General features: G+C 35.6%; 1 long non-coding RNA gene across 3 annotated transcripts; it reads left to right on the top strand.

Moving 5' to 3' along the window:
• The first annotated feature begins 6,753 nt into the window (after window positions 1-6,753).
• LOC113299860 lies at window positions 6,754-9,291 on the top strand. 3 transcript variants are annotated; one of them, XR_003335227.1, is made up of 6 exons: window positions 6,754-7,154; window positions 7,469-7,582; window positions 7,974-8,237; window positions 8,441-8,491; window positions 8,691-8,789; window positions 8,988-9,291. It is a non-coding gene; the product is annotated as an uncharacterized LOC113299860 (long non-coding RNA). The 3 variants fall into 3 exon arrangements; XR_003335226.1 differs by having other exon boundaries at window positions 6,754-7,133; window positions 7,974-8,491; XR_003335225.1 differs by having other exon boundaries at window positions 7,974-8,491.
• Window positions 9,292-22,009: the final 12,718 nt, after the last annotated feature.

Below are 22,009 nucleotides of genomic sequence, written 5' to 3'. Positions count from 1 at the left end.
CCATAACGGTTTTAGAGTGAAAAAAATCCATGGCTAAAGGCCTGTGGACACACTATTTGAGTGTGGCCTATGCGACTGTTTGTACTAGTGTCTTCTGTATGATACCCGCTTGCATCTTTTCCCTGTGAAGTTACATTCTCGGTGGACGGGGTCTTTTTATTGTTCGCACTGTCTTTCCTCATGGAGCTGTTGAGATTGAGACACCAGATGGTAGTAGTTCTTCGAAGGTTAACGGTCAGAGATTGAAACCCTTTTTAGAGCCATTTCCTACAAATGATGTTGAGGAGGTCCCTTTGGAGGACCCTGTTTACCCTTGATTGACCATCGAGGCGATTGTATGTTGTATATTAGTTTTTGATTTCTCTCTTCACCCAGGTACTATCTTTCCGACTTCTCTCTTTACTAATTCCTCATGTTACTTTACTTTTTGGTATTGCTTTTTGATTAGAAACATTGAGGACAATGTTAGATTTAAGTTTGGGGGTGGGGAAGAAACTTTTTGTTAGCTTTTAGTTGCAATAAATAAACTCCAGAGCCTAGAAATTTATGCTTATTAAGGTTGGCACTAACCAATCTAAGTGAATGGGAACATCTTGGTTGTAGGAGTTGAGGAACCAATCTGATTAGATGGAAACATCTAAAGAGTCTATTCATAAAAGCACAGATCTCAGGTGTTAGAATTAAAAAAAAAAACATGATAGTTTCGCCATTTCTCGTTGAATCCTAATCCTTCTATTTTTATTTTTTTAAGTGATTTGGGGGGCACACGATTCAAGTTGTTACCAATGTTAGGGTGAAATAGAGTGATTGAGATACCACAAAAAAAAAATATTGAGACCAGACCATCAACCGGAATAAATTCAATAAAGTCGACCGTTGGTGCCCTTGTATATGCCAGTTGTGTTGACCTAGAGTTAGGATTATCGATCGCTGGTCCCCTTGTATATGCCAGTTGTGTTGATATTAGTCTGACCGGTATTTCAGTCCATTAGGATAGGTTCATTCTGGAAGAGGCCTTCAGACATATATGGGAAACACCATTCACTTTAAACCATCTTTTTCTTTATCCATCTTCTTAATATTTCCATATGATTGGTTGATTCCGTTTATGATGTCCAGAAACTATCTGAGTAGAGCTATGTCACTTATACATGAATTTTTTTAGTATGATGAGTGCAAACTCGTGTACAACAATTGGAATTTCGCATCAGGGTACTTCCTCCTATAGTCAATGATTACATGCCAACCAAGGAGATTCTTTAGTGCCTTCCAAGGTTCTGCGTAGATAGCTAGGGTCTGTAGTAAAGGTTTTGTGGGTACACCTCTGGTAAACCCTCCGGAGACAACACTCCTCCGCTAGGGCCACCTAGCGGTTTAACGGCTTGCTGCACGTGCTAAGTGTAGTCATTTTATTTTTCTAGATTAGATTTGCTCGAGGACTAGCAAATAATAAGTTTGGGGGTATTTGATAAACACATTTTTGTGTCTACGTTGTCCTTAATTTCATGTATTGTTGGTACTCGGTTTTTGTACTTATTTCATTTTTGGGAAATAAACATTATTGGAAAAATCGGCTCGAAAAGTTGTCTAAAGCACCCGGAGGACACATGTTATTCGGACTCGCACTGTTGGATAAGGGGCACTCAATTACTAAAGGGCACCTCAATGGATAAGGGGCACCTTCCTTACTATTCACACCCCATAAGGCAAGTGCTAAAGGGACACCCGTACATGATTAGAGGGAGGTCATCTTCTCCATTTGAATTTGGAATTTGGCGGGAAAAGCTATTATCAAAACACCAAAATTAGGGTTCGTGATTTGAAGGCGTTTTAGGGAGATTCAATGGCTGAAATCAAATGGGTTTGTTGCTAGGGACTAAACAGGGCTGGTAAAGTCCTTGGAATCGATTAGATTTGGCCGAAGAATTGTGTGGAAGCAAAACACGAGTGAGGGAAAACTTTGGTATTCTTACTTTCACGAGGGTTAATATTCTCTTTCCCGAGTTATTCTATGGTTGGCACGAGCCTGGAGTGTGTATGGATCATTTTATTTTCAATATTCAGCGTGTTGAATGGATTTAGGAAGCTGCAGACGCGTGAGAAGAAAAATCAGGGAAGAAAATATTCCGAGAATATTTTTCATCACTGTCGAGTAATGGGAGATTTCGTGGAGTAATGAGGAGTTATTATTGGCCCTGTTGATTATAAATACAACTCTGTGGTAGCGTAGAGGAGGATAGAGAGTTTGGGAGAGTTACAGAGCATCACAGAGCCGAAAAATCGAGTTGCAGAGAACACCATTTCTGCTTCTGCAGAACTGAAGAACACGAAGAACAGACTCACGAAGACAGCCGTTTATCAACAGTGATAACGACACAGAGGTGGGGGTCGTAGAAACTTAACAACGACAGTTGGCTTTTATCGTTTTATGTAGCAGTGTTTTGCAACAATTAAAAACGTTGCAAACACCCGATTTTTAATAGTTTTTCTCCAATTCATCGATCGTAAACACTTTGAGCAATGAAATCAACTTTTGAGTGCGTTTCTACAATGATGAGCTAAACCCAATCCTTGGGGCGACGGAGGATGCTATCTTTCCAATGAAAAAGTGGTAATTCTTAATTATTTAATTTATGTAATTTTTATTTATGATTATTTTCCTAGATTGAAAATAGATTTTATGGTTTTTGTTAAACAATTGTATTTTGTTTTGATGGAACATGCTTAGCCTAGGGTTTTGACGTCTCATGCTTTGGATTAACATTTGTTGTTTCTAAAAATCTACTTTTGCAATAGTTGAGAATCAATTTGAACGTGTTAAATTGCATGATTATAATTAATATCACTTTGGAATTGGTAAATAGCGGAATCCTAGCCCCAGTCTCACTATAATTCTCACAACACTTTTTACTGGAGTTTGTTATATTTTTTTTATTTATAAAAATTAAGTCTAAAAAGTCTTCCTTCACAAGTCTCAACGAACCTTTTTACTACAACAACTTTGAAAACACATCAGTACCAAAGACCAATGTCCAAGTATCAATCAATATCAATCAACAACCAAAGGTTGGATTTCCAATTTATTAGATCGAACGAACAACCTGTATTATTTCTATTATATAAAAAAATATAACGCGGAAAAGAAATAACACAGACACAAGATATTTTGTTAACGAGGAAACCGCAAATGCAGAAAACCCCCGGGACCTAGTCCATATTGAATACACACTGTATTAAACCGCTACAGACACTAGCCTACTACAACTAACTTCGACTGGCCTATAGTTGAACCCCTATCAATTTCCCACTGATACAAGGTACAATTATGCTCCTACGCCTCTGATCCAAACAGGATCATGCGCACTTGATTCCCTTAGCTGATCTCACCCACAACTAAAAGTTGCTACGAACACAATCGCAGGCTTAACAATAAACAAATCTGTCTCCTACAGAAAAGTCTATTAAAGAGGATAAATCTGTCTCCCACAGATAAACCCTAATTCTGTTTCGGCTTTCGATTATAAAATCTAGGTGAATCAGAAACCAATTGATAATCCGGACTTATATTCCCGAAGAACAGCCTAGATTAATCAATCACCTACTCAAAAATCCTTCCTGACTACACAGGCGGTTTGTCGAGGAATCACAAACAGAGAGACGAAGATGTTTGTGATTACTTTATATTTCCTATCGGAGAACTCTCACGATCTCAAGACAATCAAAGATTGTACTCATATGATAGAAGATGCAAGATCAGATCACACAACTACGATAAAGTAGTATCGATCTGGCTTCACAATCCCAATGAAGTCTTTTAGTCGTTAACTCGAGTTTAAAGAAGAAACTCAAGAGTTAATGGAGATCGACTCTAGCGAGCGCACTAGTAGCACACAGATGTGTGGGGATTAGTTTTTTCCATTGCTAGATGTCCCCTATATATAATCTTCAAATCAGGGTTTTTCCTTAGTTACTAAGCAAACCATATCCACCGTTAGATGAAAACCTGATTTAGATTCAAGCTAATATATATCAACCGTTAGATCGAAATCTTTAGCTTGTCATACACAATACCATACACGTTTAGTGGGTTTGTGAAAACCGTGCCCAAACGTGTACGCGTATGTTGGTTCAATACAGTAACCAAAGGTTAACCATATGAGTGTTTCATACCAACCATTTTCTTCTTCACCATAACTAGCTCAAATGGCTCACATGAACTAGTTAAAGAGTCGTTCAATTGCTATGAGATCTTATGTAACTACACAAGACACAATTGAAACAAAGATAATTCGATTTGATTGAATCGGTTTACGAACATTGTAGCCACGATTTGCATAAATCATTCTTTGATAATTTAATATATATGTTCAGAAATCATCTTTAGATTATAACCACTTAAGTTCACCAACAAGTTCGGGGACTTAAGTTTAATCGGTTGAGATTTCCAAACTCAGCAGAAATTCTCGGTCGAGAACTTTCGCCAGTTCGCGAACTGGGTTCGCGGATTTAATCACACAAACGAGTTTTTGGAAATCCCAGCAGAAATTCTCGGGATGAGGACTTCCGTCAGTTCGCGGACTTGGCAAGCCAATTCCACAATCCTACCGATTTCTCTTGATCAACAAAGTTGGACAACTTCGGTTCAACGAATCCATGGTTATGTAATCTAAACTCTTTTTCTAATCATTGAAACATTCGTAGAGGACGTTATATAGTTGTTACACTATTTCTCGTCAAAGCAATTTTCAAAGTGATTGAAACATTCATGACTTTCGTCACTAGGTAAAGAAAACTATGGTCGAAGAGAAACGCTTATACCAACACACATTTCGAGATATAGATAAGCGAGATATACTCAGCTCGAAATATCTAATGTGTATGATCATAGTCTATATATATAGCATACGACTTTCGTCTCAAGAAGTAGGAGATAGAATAGATAGACTTTGGAGTGACAGATGAGTTCAAGTCTTCACATACCTTTTTGTCGAGAAGTTCCATCGGTTTCTTGAGTAGTTCTTCTTCTTGTCTGATGAATCTCCATGAAGTCCTTGAGCTCAACTACACCTTCTAACCTAGTCCAAGACTTATAGTTTTGATCACTAACATTAACAAACATGCTTGAGATAGTAACGCATGCGAGGTTGACCGAGCAATGCTCTAACAGATGTCAATATGATTGTTAAGACATCAATCAAGGAAAAGGAGAAATCTCCGGTAACTCCTTCGTTGAAAAGAAAAGGAGAAATACCAGAAAGCCAAGGGCTGTCCCTTCTAACTCTCAAAAATGTTTCGATGTTCTTGATGAGTTGAGGGTGTAAGAAAGGAGATTAGTGAAATAAAGGCTTGCGTTTAAGATCTTTGGAAATTCAGAAGGCCCTGGTTCGACATCATCAGCCAAGACGGTTCGTTGATATCAACTCTTTCATTCACGAACCCTATGTTTCAATGGTTGTTGACGACAAAGAGTTCGAGAATGATAAAGAATTTCTCAAAGATATGGTTGCCTAGTATGTCTTCTTTTTGGCTTAGTTGGAAGAATAACTAGTGCTTGAATAGCGATGATTGTGACTACACATAGCTATTATGTTTTTTCATCTTCTTGTTTCTTTTTTAGGTTTTTGGGTTTAAAATTCTAAAAATATTTGGAGGATGATGTTTTTGCATTATTAATCTTTATGATTTGTTATATTGCAATTTGTGATGGGATATGTATATTTGCGTCAGTGAACTTGAAGGTCCCATATATTGTCAAAAGTAAAGTCGTTCACGATCGGTATTCACTATTGATTTAAAGGATGAATAGACTTTTGACAAATACAAAAGTTAAGCCTATATTGTCAATTCTTTTATGGAAGATAGGTTAAAATCTTTTGTTTTCAAGGATTATCTTTATTAATGTTGTTATGATGTAATGATGGAAGATAGAATGAATCCTTGTGTATTCCATAGTAAATATCTTTATTGATCCATATCTTTTGTATTAATGTGAGGCTCCGTAATATATCTTATGTTGAGCACGAACAACGAAGTTGATTATTTATGATTGGCTTTGTTGGTTGTTCCGTGAGGTATGTTGTGTCGAGCATTTAAAACTAAATTAATCATCTCAGTTGGTTATTTAGTTATTGCTCCGTAAGTTCTTCTATGTTGAGCAAAACCATTGACAATTAAATTGATTACTTTTGTGATTAGTTTGATTGTGTATCCCAATTAGATTAATTATGAGTTCTCTTGTAATTAGTCTTGAGTATTCATATATTCCATAAGCCTTCCTTTGTGTTGAGTATATGAACAACTATCGTAATTATTTTTTAATGGTTATGTTAGTCATATGTTCCGTAAGTTTACTTATGTTGAGCATATTCAATTAAGTTGACCACTTTTTGTGTGTGTAACTTGATTGTGTATACCGATTAAATTAATCATGAGTTTACTTGTGATTAATTTGATTGAGTATTTTGGATATAAAAATCATTCTCACGCTAATCCAAATCCTGATTTTTAGGACACTTGGGGCTTGAGAAAATGGACGGATTTCGCAAGTAGTAATATGTTTAACAGTAGGCTTTCGTTGTAAAATTTGGGTTTGCAAAATTACAGAAGGAAATTTTCGTTCTTTTTGGCTTCTGTTTGGCCCCACTCCCTCAAAGTTCCACCCTTATCGGGTAAAAATAGAAACCCTTGGATCACATTAATCGTACGGTTTTTAATTAGATCTATAAACTTATCGAAACTGAATAACAAACGGAGAAAATAAAGTCCCTCGTATTCTCCTTCTTCATGTTCATCAAAATAAAACTTCTTTCTTAACTTTCCCCATTCGGTTCTTATGATTTTCTTTTTCTTAGATTCAGGCGTTAACCTCAATCAATTTCATCACAAAAACACTTCAAATTTGTAGATAAACTGGAATTGAATCTAAATATAAATCACAGAGAGAGAACGAGAGTGGAATTTTTTTTTCTCTTTTCAACAGTAAGGTCTCTCTGTACATCTCAATCTTCTACTTGTAACAGAGAGATACACAGATTTAGTTTGAAATGGGGAAAGTGGTGGTGGGTTGATGCATGGCAAAGACGATTGTAGAGTAGATTCAATCATCAAAAGAAGAAGAGATTCATCATCAACAGGTGAATAAACCTAGAGAGCAGGTCAGATAGAGACGCGAATCAGTAAAAATTCTTGTGATTTTAATGAACTACTGATTCAATTTTAGCAATTTTAATGAATATTATATAAAAAAAAGGTTGTGTGAATTTTTTTATTCCTGCATGAGTTTGTACTTCTTTTTAATGATTCGAATTTTTGGTTTTCAGTATTTTGGGTTTAGCATAGCATTTATAAGAAGAAAAAACCACTGAATCCTCACAAACAATGAATCCCAACTACACATTAATGTTTAACAATGAATTTTGTTTCTTGGGATATTTTATGTCACTATAGTTAAAATCATCTTTTGCGGCAGGTTGAAGGACTTGTGAAATCTATAGGAGGAACAATGTGAGAATTGGGTCTAGCATTCATAAGAGTGATTGATGATGCGAAGATGATTGCTGTCAGAGAATATGAAAGAATCAAGGTAATATAAATTGTTAACTTCCTACTAATACTGTGTTGTAGGCTCAGTAACTAGGTGTATTTGTTATCTTTGGTTTGGATGCAAAATCGGAAATCATTAGCCAATTACATGAACACTTCATTTGTATAAGTTGTTTACTGTCTCTGACAGCGACAATATTCATATGGATTTTCCAATTATTAATGGTGTTAAGGCAAGCTTGAGACTTTTGGGATTTGTATAAATGTTCTTGGGATTAAGAGTCATGCTGGTGCTTGTTGATAAAAGGGTTAGGTTTTTATTTGCAATTATACTGAATACATATTTCTTCCTTTGCATTTACAAAAGAGATTTTCAGTAGAAGTGTTCCGCTGTGCTGACTACTTATCATTGTATGGTTTCTCTTTTGCAGTTATTGCAGACCCTTGCAGCAAAGGAAATCTATTGCTGTTGACGAGGTCGGATGTAGCTTCAAGGCTGTCAGATGATGCACAAGGAACAAACATCTATTCCGGTTGGAAAACTTGCGAAAGGAGGTAGAAATTTATGAAGAACGTTTAAAGAAATAAAATCAATTGATTACGAATCACTAGGTAGGTTTTAATCCTCATGTGGTTGAAAGGATACAAAGATTCTAGAGAAGAAATAAGAAAAGATTCATGATTTTGAGCTACAGGTGAGCAATGTATATAACAGGGTAATGAGTAATGGTAATATTAAATGTGGATTTTGTTTTTCGGGTTATTTATATGTTAAATCTTTTCTTTGCGGGTAGTATTAATTGTTGATTTATATAATCAGGTAATGAGCAACGTGCTGGTAGTAATATTAAATGTGGATTTTTTTTTTAAAGAGTTAAGATATTCTTTGCTGGTGTAGGCTGAAGGATTTCTGAAAAATCAGCAAGATATGGAATATGAAAGAATTAAGGTAATATTAGTTGATGACATCCTACTAGTACTGGACAAGAGGCACATGAGCTAGTTGTTATCCGCGGTTTAGATATTGAAATCTCACAGTTACAAGAAAAAGTGCCATGAACATTTCATCTGTGTAGGTTATTCACTGTTGCTAACAGTGATAAGCACACTAACTACTAATTCCTTACATGGGTCTTATTTGTTTACAGGGACAGCCCCACCAACCTCTCTATTCCAAGAAGTTCAATACTGAAAAGTCTATTTATATGCCTGCTTTTCTCTTCTTGGTGCTAGTTGTCGTATTCAAGGTAATAAATTCTTAATAAGCTAGACCTTAAGCTTTCAAGAGGTACTCAACTTGTTTTGATCCCTGTTGGTTGACACTGTTATTTTACGCATGTTTAGATATATCCACCGGATTCTCTTCCAAGGGGCCGGTACCTTACCATTTGATGTTAATTAGATGCATGTCATGTTTTCTGACATATGTATGCTAATATATGCAGTGACTTACATAAGTGGATCTTAAGTTTTTGAAAGTCCGACATCCTTTACTGGACGATATAGATGTTACGATCAATCCTTCAAAAGGTTTGTCTCTTATTGAAGGTATATCATCTGATGAACAAAGGAGCTCGGGCACCTAGAAGTTACATATGTTTTGATTTTTTTTTCCTTCTTCTTTGTTGTTTGGAACATGAAACAACTTCAATTGTTGAGTTTGAGTTGTTTGGTTTCTTAGGTTGTAATTTTTCTTTTGAACAATTGTTTGTAATTTAATTTAAGTTAATTTTTATAAAATCTTTTGAATTTGTTAATAAAAATCCATATGTTGGCTTTCTTGTCTCAAGAATTGATATTATGAAAATGGTAAAAGAAAAAAAAAAAACTATATCGGTATCATACCCTGCAAAATCTGATTAGGGTGAAGCTGGCTCGGCTGAATCCAGCTGGATCTTAAAACCTATATTTCGAAAAGCAGAACCAGTAGCTATTTTAGGACAAGCAAAATCCGATGTAAATTTTCAACGCAAAGAGCCTGTCCTTTAAGAAATAGTACACCAAAAATATGACAGACTTTAGAACAGCTAGCATTTGTCCTATAAGACCATTTTCAACAGACAATGCCCGTCCTAAATTACACGTTTTGGACTAGTGTCATGGTTTTAATTTCCAATTAAATCCTTCTTTTCTTTTTCGAAATTAAGGTCGCTCTTGTTGTTCTTTCGGGAATGACATCAAATGGGGGAGAGTTCTTTTGAACTTGTGCTTAATGGTCATATCTTTGTGGGGAGTGCGGCTGTGGAATATTAGAGGGGTTATCTTGTATCTTTAAACTCCTTGATGAATGCTATTACCTTCGGCTATATGATTGCATCTAAATTAAGTTGATATGTATTCTTTCTTTTGGTCATGAAATGTCTCTTACGGAAATTTCATTATGATCCCGTTCTTGTACCTTTGCCAATTTTATTAACAAAAAGAGGGAGAATTAATATGTAGTTTCATACTACAAATACATATGATTTTCGGATTATTATGTAAGGGGGAGTGGTTTCGATGTGAGATGAAGTATTGACTAAGGGGGAGTGATACATATCACCATAGTATTATTGTTGAAGTTGTGATATAATTGGACTTTAACACTATGTAATAATACTATGACACTGTATAACAATGATCAAGACCGATGCTTTCTCATTATTATAGCTACGGATCTTCAACAAATGTGATACTAAATTTACAACCTTAGGGATCATTGGAGTACTTGGAAGTGACGAAGATTTCGAGTAATGTTGAAGATTAGACTATGGAATATGAGCCACTAAAGTTTCTTTATCTTTTTTGTATTCCATATGTATTGATAGTTTTGTCACTAAAATTGACAAAGGGGGAGACTGTTAGAGCATAGCTCAGTCGACCTCGCATGCGTTGCTATCTCAAGCATGTTTGTCAATGTTAGTGATCAAAACTATAAGTTTTGATTTCTAGTCCATTATAGCTAAGTCTCGGACTAGGATACAAAGTATAGTTGATCTCAACGACTTCATGGCGATTCATCATACAAGAAGAAGAACTACTCAAGGAACCTGTGTAGCTTCTCGAAAAAAAGGTATGTGAAGACTTGAACTTATCTATCACTCAAAAGTCTATCTACTCTATCTCATACTCTTTGAGACAAGAAGTTGTATGCTATATATATAGACTGGATTATACACATTTGGTATTTCGAGCCGAGTATACCTCGCCTATCTATATCTCGAAATAAGTGTTGGTAAGCTTTTCGCTTCGATCAAGTTTATCTTTACCAAGTGACGAAAGTCATGATATGCTTGAATCACTTTGAAAATTGCTCTAAGGAAAAATGGTTTGTGAATAACAACTATATAACGTTCTCTGAGAATGTTTCAATGATTGAAATGAGAGTTTAGATTACATAACCAATGGTGGACATAAACATTGTTGTGGAAACACATTTATGTATAAGTCCTATTTCTTGTACCAAAGTTTGCGAACTTTGTTGATCAAGAAAAATAGGATGGCAAGTGCCAAGTCCGCGAACTCAGTCCGCGAACTGTCGAAGTTCTCAAATCCGAGAATTTCTGCTGGAGTTGACAAACTACTTACATGAGCCAAGTTCGCGAACCCAATCCGCGAACCGGCATAGTTCTCATCCCGAGAATTTCTGCTGGAGTTTGTGAACTCTACCCGATTGCTTAAGTCCGCGAACTTGAGAAGGTTATATATCTGAAGATAATTTCTAAACTTAAACTTATAAAGACTAAGGAATACAGTTTGCAAACCGTGGCTATAAAGTTTATGAACCGATTCGAGTGAATCAAATCATTTGTGCTTCAATTGTGTCTTGTGTAGTACATGAGATTTTCTTGCAATTGAACAACTCTCTTAACTAGTTCATCTGAGTCATTTGAACCAGTTATGGTGAAGAAGAACATGGTTGATATGAAATTCTAATATGGCTAACCTTTTGGTTGACTATGTTTAAACCAACAATGCACACGTTTGGATACGGTTAACAGACCTAGAAGCGTGCAGTGTATGACAATCTAAGTTTTCGATCTAACGGTTGAAAAATATTAGCTTGAATATAAATCAGGTTTTCATCTAACGGTGGATATTGAATGCTTCGTTACTAAGCTAAAATTGATTACAAAGCCTTATTTGAAGACTATATATATGAGACATCTAGTATTGTGCAAAACTAATCCCTACACCTTATGTGTGATACTAGTTTGCATACTAGAGTCGGTTCTCCTCTAACCCTCTGGTTTTCTTTTCTCAAACCGGGTTAAACGACTTAAACAATTAATTGGGATTGTGAAGCCATACCGATACTACTTTTATCGTAGTTGTGTGATATGATCTTGCATCTTCAATCGTACGAGTACAATCAGATTGATTGGCTTGAGATCGTGAGATTTCTCCGATAGGCATGATATAAAAAGTAATCACAAACACTTCGTCTCATCGTTTGTGATTCCGCAACATCTTTTTCCCTACCATACGATTAAGATTATTGTGAGGTGATTGATTAATTTAGGCTGTTCTTCAGGAATATAAGACCGGATTATAAATTGGTTTCTGTTGACCTTGATTATTTTCAAAAGACAAAATAAAACCTTTAGGGTTTATCCGTGGGAGACAGATTTATCTTTTGATAGACTTGTCTGTGTGAGACAGATTTGTTTATTGTTAAAGCCTGCGATTTTGGATCATAGCAAATCTTAGTTGTGGGTGTGATCAGCTAAGGGAATCAAGTGCGCAGTATCCTGCTGGGATCAGAGGTGTAGGAGATAACTGTAACTTGGATCGGTGGGAGACTGATTGGGGTTCAACTATAGTCCAGTACAAAGTTATCTTAGAGTAGGCTAGTGTCTGTAGCGGCTTAATACAGTGTGTGTTCAATATGGACTAGGTCCCGAGGTTTTTCCTGCATTTTTCGATTTCCTCGTTAACAAAATTTCTGGTGTCTGTGTTATTTCAATTTCCGCATTATATTGTTTTATATTTATAATTGAAATAATACAGGTTGCGTTTGAATCATTCAATTGGAAATCCGACCTTTGGTTGTTGATTGATATTGATTGATCCTTGGATATTGGTCTTTGGTACCATCCAAGTTATTCCTTGTATTTGATTAGAACTCGCATTCTTGCTTGAGTAAATCAAATCAAAAGAGAGATATAAACTTGTTGATGTACTTTTAATTGATTGAGTCTTGTTGATTCTCTTAAAAGTGTATTCGAGTTTGTCCATACAGATTGCTAAGAGAAATATTGGGTGGTGTTGTTAGACCCCCGCCTTTTCAATACCATACCCGACAGTGTGATTAATATATCGAATGATCCTTTTTGCAGATGCAATATGAGATTCCTTTGGGTTCTCCTGAAACCTAGCACAACAACCAACACTGAAAGAAATGTCGGGTCTCGTAGTTGTAAGATACAAAAGGCTACCAATAATAGGTCGATACATCTTTTGATCCAATTTTTCTCCTTTTTCATCTCTATGTAGTTTACCAGTAGTGGGCATAGGTGTCAATTTTGGAAAGGACTTATCCAGGACGAACCTTGTCACAAGATCTCGAGCATACTTCTCTTGGGATAAGTAGATTCCATCCTTATGTTGTTGAATTTGTAATCCGAAGAATAATTTTAATTCACCAACATTGCTCATTTCAAATTATTTAGCAAGGTAGACATGGAAGTCCTTTGAAAATTTTTCAGAAGTTGATCCATAGATAATATCATGTACATAGACTTGAGAAATTACAACATCTTTCCCACTCCACTTGGTAAACAAGGTTTTATCAGACCCGCCTCTTGAAAAACCTTTTCTAATGAGAGAAGTCATAAGTTTTTCAAACCAGGATCTAGGTGCTTGTTTCAACCCATACAATGCCTTTTTGAGTTTTAGCACATGATCTGGGAAATCAGGGTTTTCAAACCCCTTTGGTTGAGCAACATAGACTTCCTCCTTTAAGATTTCATTGAGGAACGCGGATTTTATATCCATTTGAAACAACTTAACCTTAAGAAAACAAGCATGAGCTAACAAAAGACGAATGGACTCAAGGCGTGCCACAAGAGCAAAGGTCTCGTCAAAGTCAATTCCTTCAATCTTTGAATATCCTTGAATGACAGTCTAGCTTTGTTTCTGACAATCGTACCAAATTCATCAGACTTATTCTTGAATATCCATTTGGTACCAACAATATTGATATTGGAGGGACAAGGTACAAGTTCCCACACATCTTGTCTTTGAAATTGATTTAACTCTTCATGCGTTGCATTCACCCAAAGGGGATCGTTCGGAGCTTCATCAATATTTCTTGGTTCTACTTGCGAAAGATAACAACCAAAATTGCACATATTTTGAAGTTGTCCTCTTGTTTTGGTTGTAGAATCTCTTCATCCAATAATAATGTTGGGATCATGATTTCTTTGAGCCCAGAGATGTCGTGGATGGACACGTTCTTGTTCGTCAGGAATGGCTTGATCAGTGATCTTCTCCTCGTCACTAGAAATGTCAGGATCAGTAACAGTTGGGATAACTTCAACTGATTCTGGAATTTATTTGACTTTCTCAATCGTCTCGGTTGGAGGCAATTCAACAGGAGGATTATCATGACGAAAGTTACTAATGTCATCGATGATAATATTAACAGATTTCATCATGACTTTAGTTCTGAGATTAAACACTCGAAAACCACGACTATCAGAAGCATAGTCAAGAAAGATACCTTCATCACTTTTGGTGTAGAATTTCCCTTTCTGTTCTCTATCCTTCAGAATATAGCACTTACTTCCAAACACCCTGAGATAATGTAAGTTGGGTTTCCTTCCATACCACAACTCATAAGGAGTGTTAAGGGTTTTTGACCGTAAATACACACGGTTGATCAAGTAACATGCTGTAAAGACAACTTCTTCCCAAAATCTTAATGATAAGTTTTTGTTATGGAGCATTACCCTGGCCATTTCCTGAATATTCCTATTCTTTCTTTCGAAAACTCCATTATCTTGAGGAGTAATAGGTGGTGAGTATTGTTGAATGATCCCCAGTTCGTCACAGAGTTCAAATACTTTGATGTCTTTGAATTCTGTTCCACGATCGCTTCTAAATTTATTTAGTTCGCGACCTTGTTCATTATGGATCCTTTTAGTAATACTCTTGAATTCACCAAGGGTTTCATTCTTATGAGATAGGAATGCGACCCAAGTGAATATGGTGTAACCATCTACCATCAATAAAGCATACTTCTTACCAGCAACAGTGGGTTGTTGAATTGGTTCGAAGATATCCATATGAATTAAATCAAGTGGAGATTTAGTGAGAATATCTCGAGATGATTTGTGGTGAACTTTTGTTTGTTTACCCTTTTGACAGGCACCACATACACCTTCAATCTATGCATTGATTTTGGGAATTCCTCTAACAAGTTTTTTGTTAAATATCTTAGTTAGAAGTCGGTAATTGATGTGACCAAAACGCTCATGCCAAAGATGTGTTGATTCCACCTTAGTCAAATTGCAACGGTTACTGAACTGAGTATCAAGTAGATAACAGTTGTTCTTACCACGAGTTCCTTGAAAAATTACTTTCCGGGTTTTGTCTACAATGTCACATCCATTTGTGTTGAAGACTACTCGATGGCCTTTGTCACAAATTTGACTAATAGAAAGAAGATTAGCAGTCATACCTTTTACGTATACTACATCATGGATTTCTGGAACACCGGGTAGTTTGATCTTTCCCTTCTTGCTATGTAGCAGCAACTCCCATCTCTGAATGTTACGAGACCTCCTTTATAGTCGATAGACGAGACAAACCATGTGAGATCGCCTCTCATATGTCTACTACATCCACTATCAAGAAACCATTGAAAAGGAGAGGTAGATATTAAAAAAAATGCGCCCATACTATTAATACTTCTCTGTTTAGAGTTTCCTGACAGTTTTATATGAGCTTTCAGAGTATCAAAAAGTTGTTTAGCTTTCTTAGAAAGATTACTTACAACGTTCAGACTCTTTTGAAAGGACATACAAACTTGTTGGAGGTGATTGGAAGAATCAAAACTCAAACACGTGCCAGAACTTTGAAGTTTGTCTGAGTGGTTCCTAGTCACATTAGTTTTCCCAACATACGACCATTGATTACTATCTGATTTACGACTATTCTTTAAAGAGAAACAACTGTGGTTTCTCAGATTCACCGAGGGACTATTACTAGATATCAAATCCTTAAAAATTGCAATTTATGCAACAAGACCAGCGTTGATCCGAATTTGTTCATCCAACCCTTCTTGAAGAGTAACCAGTTTATCAGACTTTTTTCTATGACTGGTTTTTAAACTTGGTGAAGCGTTAATTGAGACTTAATAATCCATATAGTCAGATCGCTACAAACACAGACTTGTAAGGTCTTAAACGTGTTTGCCTGCTCTTATACCAATTGAAAAGGCAAGGGTCTAACAACACCACCCAATATTCCGCTTAGCAATCTGTATGGAAAAACTCTGAAACACTTTCTAGAGAATCAACTAGACAGTCAGACTCAATCTAGATAAAAGTATATCAAGGATTTAATATCTCAATCTCTCGATTTAATCTTACTCAAGCAAACTGCGAGTCTCAATTAAAGAGAGATAACTTGTATGGTACCAAAGACCAATATCCAAGGATCAATCAATATCAATCAATAACCGTTAGGTCGGACTCTTCAATTGATTGATCTAACGCACAACCTGTATTATTTCAATTATATAACAAATATAATGCGGAAAAGAAATAACACATACACCAGTAATTTTGTTAACGAGGAAACTGCAAATGCAGAAAAACCCCGGGACCTAGTCCATATTGAACATACACTGTATTAAGCCACTACATACTCTAGCCTACTCCAAGATAACCTCGTACTGGATTTTAGTTGAACCCAAACCAATCTCCCACTGACCAAGGTAAAGTTATGCTTCAACGCCTCTGATACCATCAGGATATTGCGCACTTGATTCTCTTAGCTGATCTCACCCACAACTAATAGTTGCTACGACCCTAAATCGCAGGATTTAACAATAAACAAATATGTCTCCTACAGACAAGTCTATCAAAGGATCAATCTGTCTACCACAGATAAACCTTAAAGGTTTTGTTCCGTCTTTTGATAATAATCAAGGTGAACAAGAACCAATTGATAACCCATTCTTATATTCCCGAAGAACATCCTAGATTAATCAATCAACTCACAACAATCTTAATCGTATGGTAGCGAAACAAGATGTTGTGGAATCACAAACGATGAGACGAAGTGTTTGTGATTATTCTTTATATCTTTCCTATCGGAGATATCAAATCTCAAGCCAATCAATCTGATTGTACTCGTACGATTGAAGATGCAAGATCAGATCACAAAACTACGATAAAAGTAGTATCGGTCTGGCTTCACAATCCCAATAAAGTCTTTAAGTCGTTAAAACGGTTTGAGAAAAGAAAACCACAGGGTTAAAGGAGAATCGACTCTAGTATCACTAGTGGAGAATGAGATTTTAACAACTTTATGGACTTTGAAGAAACGACTTCCACGGGCCAGGGTAATTATATGATCTGTGAGACCCAGTGGCTTTTACAAGAAAATAGAAAACTTGTTTCTCTCACAGTCGTATTATAAGCGCGTATTTCCATAAAAATGTAGGCTTTCTTATGGACTTCAGAAACCACTGTGAGAGGCTGAATTTTCTATGAGAAAAGAAATTGTAAAAGGAAATTTCCCCCTTTCTCTTCATTCACTCAGAGTTCACAGCTACCGCATCTTCTTCTTCTTATCCATTCACTCACCACATCAATCTCTCAGGAAAACCCTAAAATCCCCAAATCTCAAATCCAGCTCATTTCTTCATCTTTCAGTTTCACCAGAAATTTCGTGACATCATTCGATCTGAAAAGAAAATAGACAAACCCTAGCCATCAACTAAAACCTATAGTAAACCAAATCAATCACTCTCCATCCCCACCTCTCTCTCAATCTCTCTCATAATCTGTCTAATTAAACAACAAAAATAGCACAGAAGATGTATCGGAAAAATAATTAGAGGATGTTGATGAAGACAGAAATCGTAAGGGATGATTTTACTATCTTACGGTTAGGGTTCCTTTCTTCTTTCAATTTTTCTTACAATCCTTAGAGTTCTGATCGAGAAAATATGATGACCACAAGTATATAGATCTTGTGAAATAATGAAAACGGTAAGATTAACTATTAATCTCTATTTAGATTTGAACTCCGAACATTGAATTTCGAACTCATTATCTTGGTTATATTTAATTTTTACACCCTGGATTTATTTGATTTCAATTTATTTGATTTCAACTGGAATTAAGATTGGGTTTGCTAAAATTTAGAAATTTTTTTCTATGAAATTGTTAGTGATTTTGGATTTCTGAAAGTTAATTACATCTTGCGAGTGAAATTGATATGATTTCGTTTTTGGTTTTTTGCTCAAGCCCTAGAAATTAGTTTTTTTTTTGTCGATTTCTGATAGTATGTATGAAACTTTAAAGTTTGAGGCTAATGTGAATGTTTTGTAATGGTGCAGGGGGTATGTTAAAATATATGGTTCTGGACTTGGAGAATTTTTATTAAAGGCGGAGCTTCTTAGAGCAGTGGTCGATCTGGGATTGAGCATATATCCAATTTTTATTTTCTTTATGTTCAGTAGTTTTATCTCTTACAGGTATTGTGTGTACAGATTTACAGTTGTGTGCTGTTTCATTCATGTGTGTGGGTAGTTAGAGACTTGAAGGTTGCTCAGCTAGTATAGGAATCTATGAATTTTTATGTTGTGTTGGTGAAAAATTCATAATATGAAAGATTTCGCCTGGTTCATAAGAATCATTGATAGTTTGCCTCAGTTTAGTAGTAATATCGAGACTTGTTTTGTGTTATCCCATAGATGGTTTTGTTAGTTAAAAACTTGGAATTCTTTAGTATTGTATTTCTTTGTATGGAAGAGCTTAATCCTTTGGAACTTTTGTCGTGTTGGACCTTATAATTTGGCCTAAGAATCATTTTATTCTGGTGATTTTATTTATTTAATCGATTTAGTTTTTACATTTTTTTTCCTTTTTTGAATCTTCTTATGAATTGAGATTAATTTACTACTCCTTGTACTCTTTTGTGTTTTTGATTTAACAAAGTTCAGTAGGCTAGTTTTGGTTTAGTCCTCTTGGTACTTGAAGATGAATAGGTGCTGCAGGGGTTGTAATTTACTTTCTTTGTAATTTTAGTTCATATTCATTAGTGGAATTATATTTTGAGGTGTATTGTTTGACTTGCAGATAATTTTAGTTCATATTCGAAGATCATATCTTACTTACCGAGGTTGCTTTGCTTCTATTGGTTATTAATCAGTTCAACATGAATGCATTTCTCAAGCTATTTTGGTTATGGATGTTATCTGTCAAGCAAAATCTGGGATGGGAAAAACTATAGTCTCTGGCCCCTCTTGACACTGCAGCAAATTGAGCATGTGGCTGGATAAGTTGTTGTTATAATTTTGCGTTCATACTAAACCTTCATATAACAATGAAGATTTTGATCATTTCCTGTTGATTCTTAATTATATCTAAACCTCAGATCTGCTACGAGTTTGAGCGGTTCAACACTTACCCTGCCTGATACTAAATTTGTTGTGTTCAATGGTAGTTTAAGCATCAAGACCCACGAGGAATTACTAAATAAAGAGTGCCTCATGTTGATACTTACTTACACATGGTTTGTTTCCGAGCTCTTATTTCTTATGCATTTCTTTATGTTTGTACTTAACATGGGTCTTTGTTTCTACGACATTGTAGTACTGTATGAGTTCAGTTCAACTTAGTAGTGTATCTTTCTTTTTGCAGGTTTGGCAGAGCATGTTAATTTGGTATGAAAGGGCTTGCAATTTAATTGGTCACTTCATGTGTAGGTTCAAGAGAGGCTTGAAGTAAAAATAATTACGCTGATATTAAAGAACATGTAGTTTATCAGTTTTATAAATATTCAACTCTCCGCATGTTTTCTTTATCGTGTTCAGTAACTTAAAAAGGTAGACTCTAGGGATTCTTTCTTGTACAAGAATGCAGGTTGACAACTTCTTATTGAAACTAAGCCACCCAATTAAGATCTTTCATCACCCCATTTGGTTTTCAGAATTCATATTTAGTTTAAATGTTATAAAAAAAATGTATCTGTTGGCAGATGGTTTACCATATTTGCATTGTCTAAATTTAAGCATAGTCTACCTACAAATGGACTGTTGGTTCCTAGCCGGCATAACATTTGAATTGTTGTGTTATTTTATCTACCTAGAATATATCATATCCTATATCCTTAAACTTCCTTGTTGTTTCAGTGTTGGAGTTGAACAATATCTGAACTCTGAATGGAGAATAGTTGCAATGGGAAAAAAGGATGTTGCAGGGTCGTGAACGTCTTTGAACAACCACTAATTCAAAGATAAGTTTTTGTTTCTCTTTGTTCAACCCTTTTCATAATATCTATATACAAACCTATGCATTTGAGCTCGACAAGAACTCAGGTAGATTAACATAAAATTTGATACCTGTGTTTGGTAAGCTCCATTATAACTTCAGATAAGCATTAGCATGTAACTGTTTTACATCCCCTATGAGTTTTGAAATTTCTCTATGAACTGATATAGCTCATAGGCATATATCGTGGATTATCTCATAAACATGTATCTATGAACATTAACCTTGAAGCATTTGTACTCTAAAATCGTGTATGTTGTTCATAAATATTAAGCTGAAAATGTGCAGGTTCTGAAAATTTGCTTCAACTGAACTGAGTTCTGGAGCTACAACAGAAAGAACGATAGAGTTGATACAGTAGCCAAACCTTGTTGCGAGTCAAGATAAAAAGAGTCATGGTAAATAGCTTTTGAGCATCTTGGCTGTCAGAGGAAGATTCTCAATGATGAACTGATGGTAGAACCTTGCTCCTTAGTTGAGCCAATTCATTATGTGAAGCTTGCAATATGAATATAGGTTAAGGTTCTCCAACTTAGTGTTAGCAGTTTTTCAGACTTGCAGTATTTTGTTAGTTGAAACTCTAAAATGAATACATTTTTTAATATAAATTAAGTTTTAAATCCATTATCAATTTAATTTTGTTGAATTCTGTTTTGAAGTAATATTAATTTAATTGTGATTCAGCTTTTAGTTTTTGATTCAGTTGATTCTCCTTTGGATTCAGCTGAATCAATATCAATTATTCTTTTTTTTTTATAAATATCATCAATAAAAACTACTGTGTTTGTCAGTACTTATCAATCAGCTGATGAAGAAAGTGATTTTTTTAAAGAATTCAACCTTTGCCAGGCACAGTCGTTTTGAAAAAAACCACTTCTAGATTACTGCTAATGGACACAGTCGTTTTTAGCGATATAACTTCTTGTCCTGACAGTGGTTTTATTTCTATTTTCCACTAGTGTATGCAAACTAGTATCAGACATAAGGTGTGGGGATTAGTTTTGCACAATACTAGATGTCTCCTATATATAGTCTTTCAAATCAGGATTTTTCCTTGGTTGCAAAGCAAACAATATCCACCGTTAGATGAAAACCTGATTCAGATTCAAGCTCATATTTCTCAACCATTAGATTGAAAACTTAGCTTGTTATACACACTTGAACTGCACGCTTCTAGGTTTGTTAAACGTACCCAAACGTGTGCATTGTTGGTTCAATAATAGTCAACCAAAAGGTTAGCCATATGAGCATTTCATATCAACCATGTTCTTCTTCACCATAACTAGTCCAAATGACTCATATGAAGTAGTTAAGAGAGTTGTTCAATTGCAAGGAAATCTCATGTACTACACAAGACACAATTGAAGCAAACATGATTTGATTCACTCGAATCGGTTCATGAACTTTATAGCCACGGTTTGCAAACTGCATTCCTTAGTCTTTATAAGTTTAAGTTTAGAAATCATCTTCAGATATATAACCTTTCTCAAGTTCGCAGACTAGGTTCGCGGACTTAAGCAACCGGTAGAGTTTATAAACTCCAGCAGAAAATCTCGGTAAAGACCTTCCGCCGGTTCGCGGACGCAACTAGTTCGTCAACTCCAGCAGAATTTCTCGGGATGAGAAGTTCGGCAGTTCGCGGACTTGGCTCGCGCCATTCTCCGATTTCTCTTGATCAACAAAGTTCGCAAACTTTGGTTCAGAGAATAGGACTTATACATAAATGTGTTTCCACAATAATGTTTATGTCCATCATTGGTTATGTAATCTAAACTCTCATTTCAATCATTGAAACATTCTCAGAGGACGTTATATAGTTGTTATTCACAAACCATTTTTCGTCAGAGAAATTTTCAAGATGATTGAAACATATCATGACTTTCGTCACTAGGTAAAGATAAACTTGATCGAAGCGAAAAGCTTCCCAACACATATTCGATATATAGATAGGCGAGGTATACTCGGCTCGAAATACC

This window comes from Papaver somniferum, chromosome 7 (assembly GCF_003573695.1).
Source record: "Papaver somniferum cultivar HN1 chromosome 7, ASM357369v1, whole genome shotgun sequence".
In the NCBI taxonomy this organism is placed as follows: domain Eukaryota; kingdom Viridiplantae; phylum Streptophyta; class Magnoliopsida; order Ranunculales; family Papaveraceae; genus Papaver; species Papaver somniferum.
This window is presented reverse-complemented; position numbering and strand designations above follow the sequence as displayed.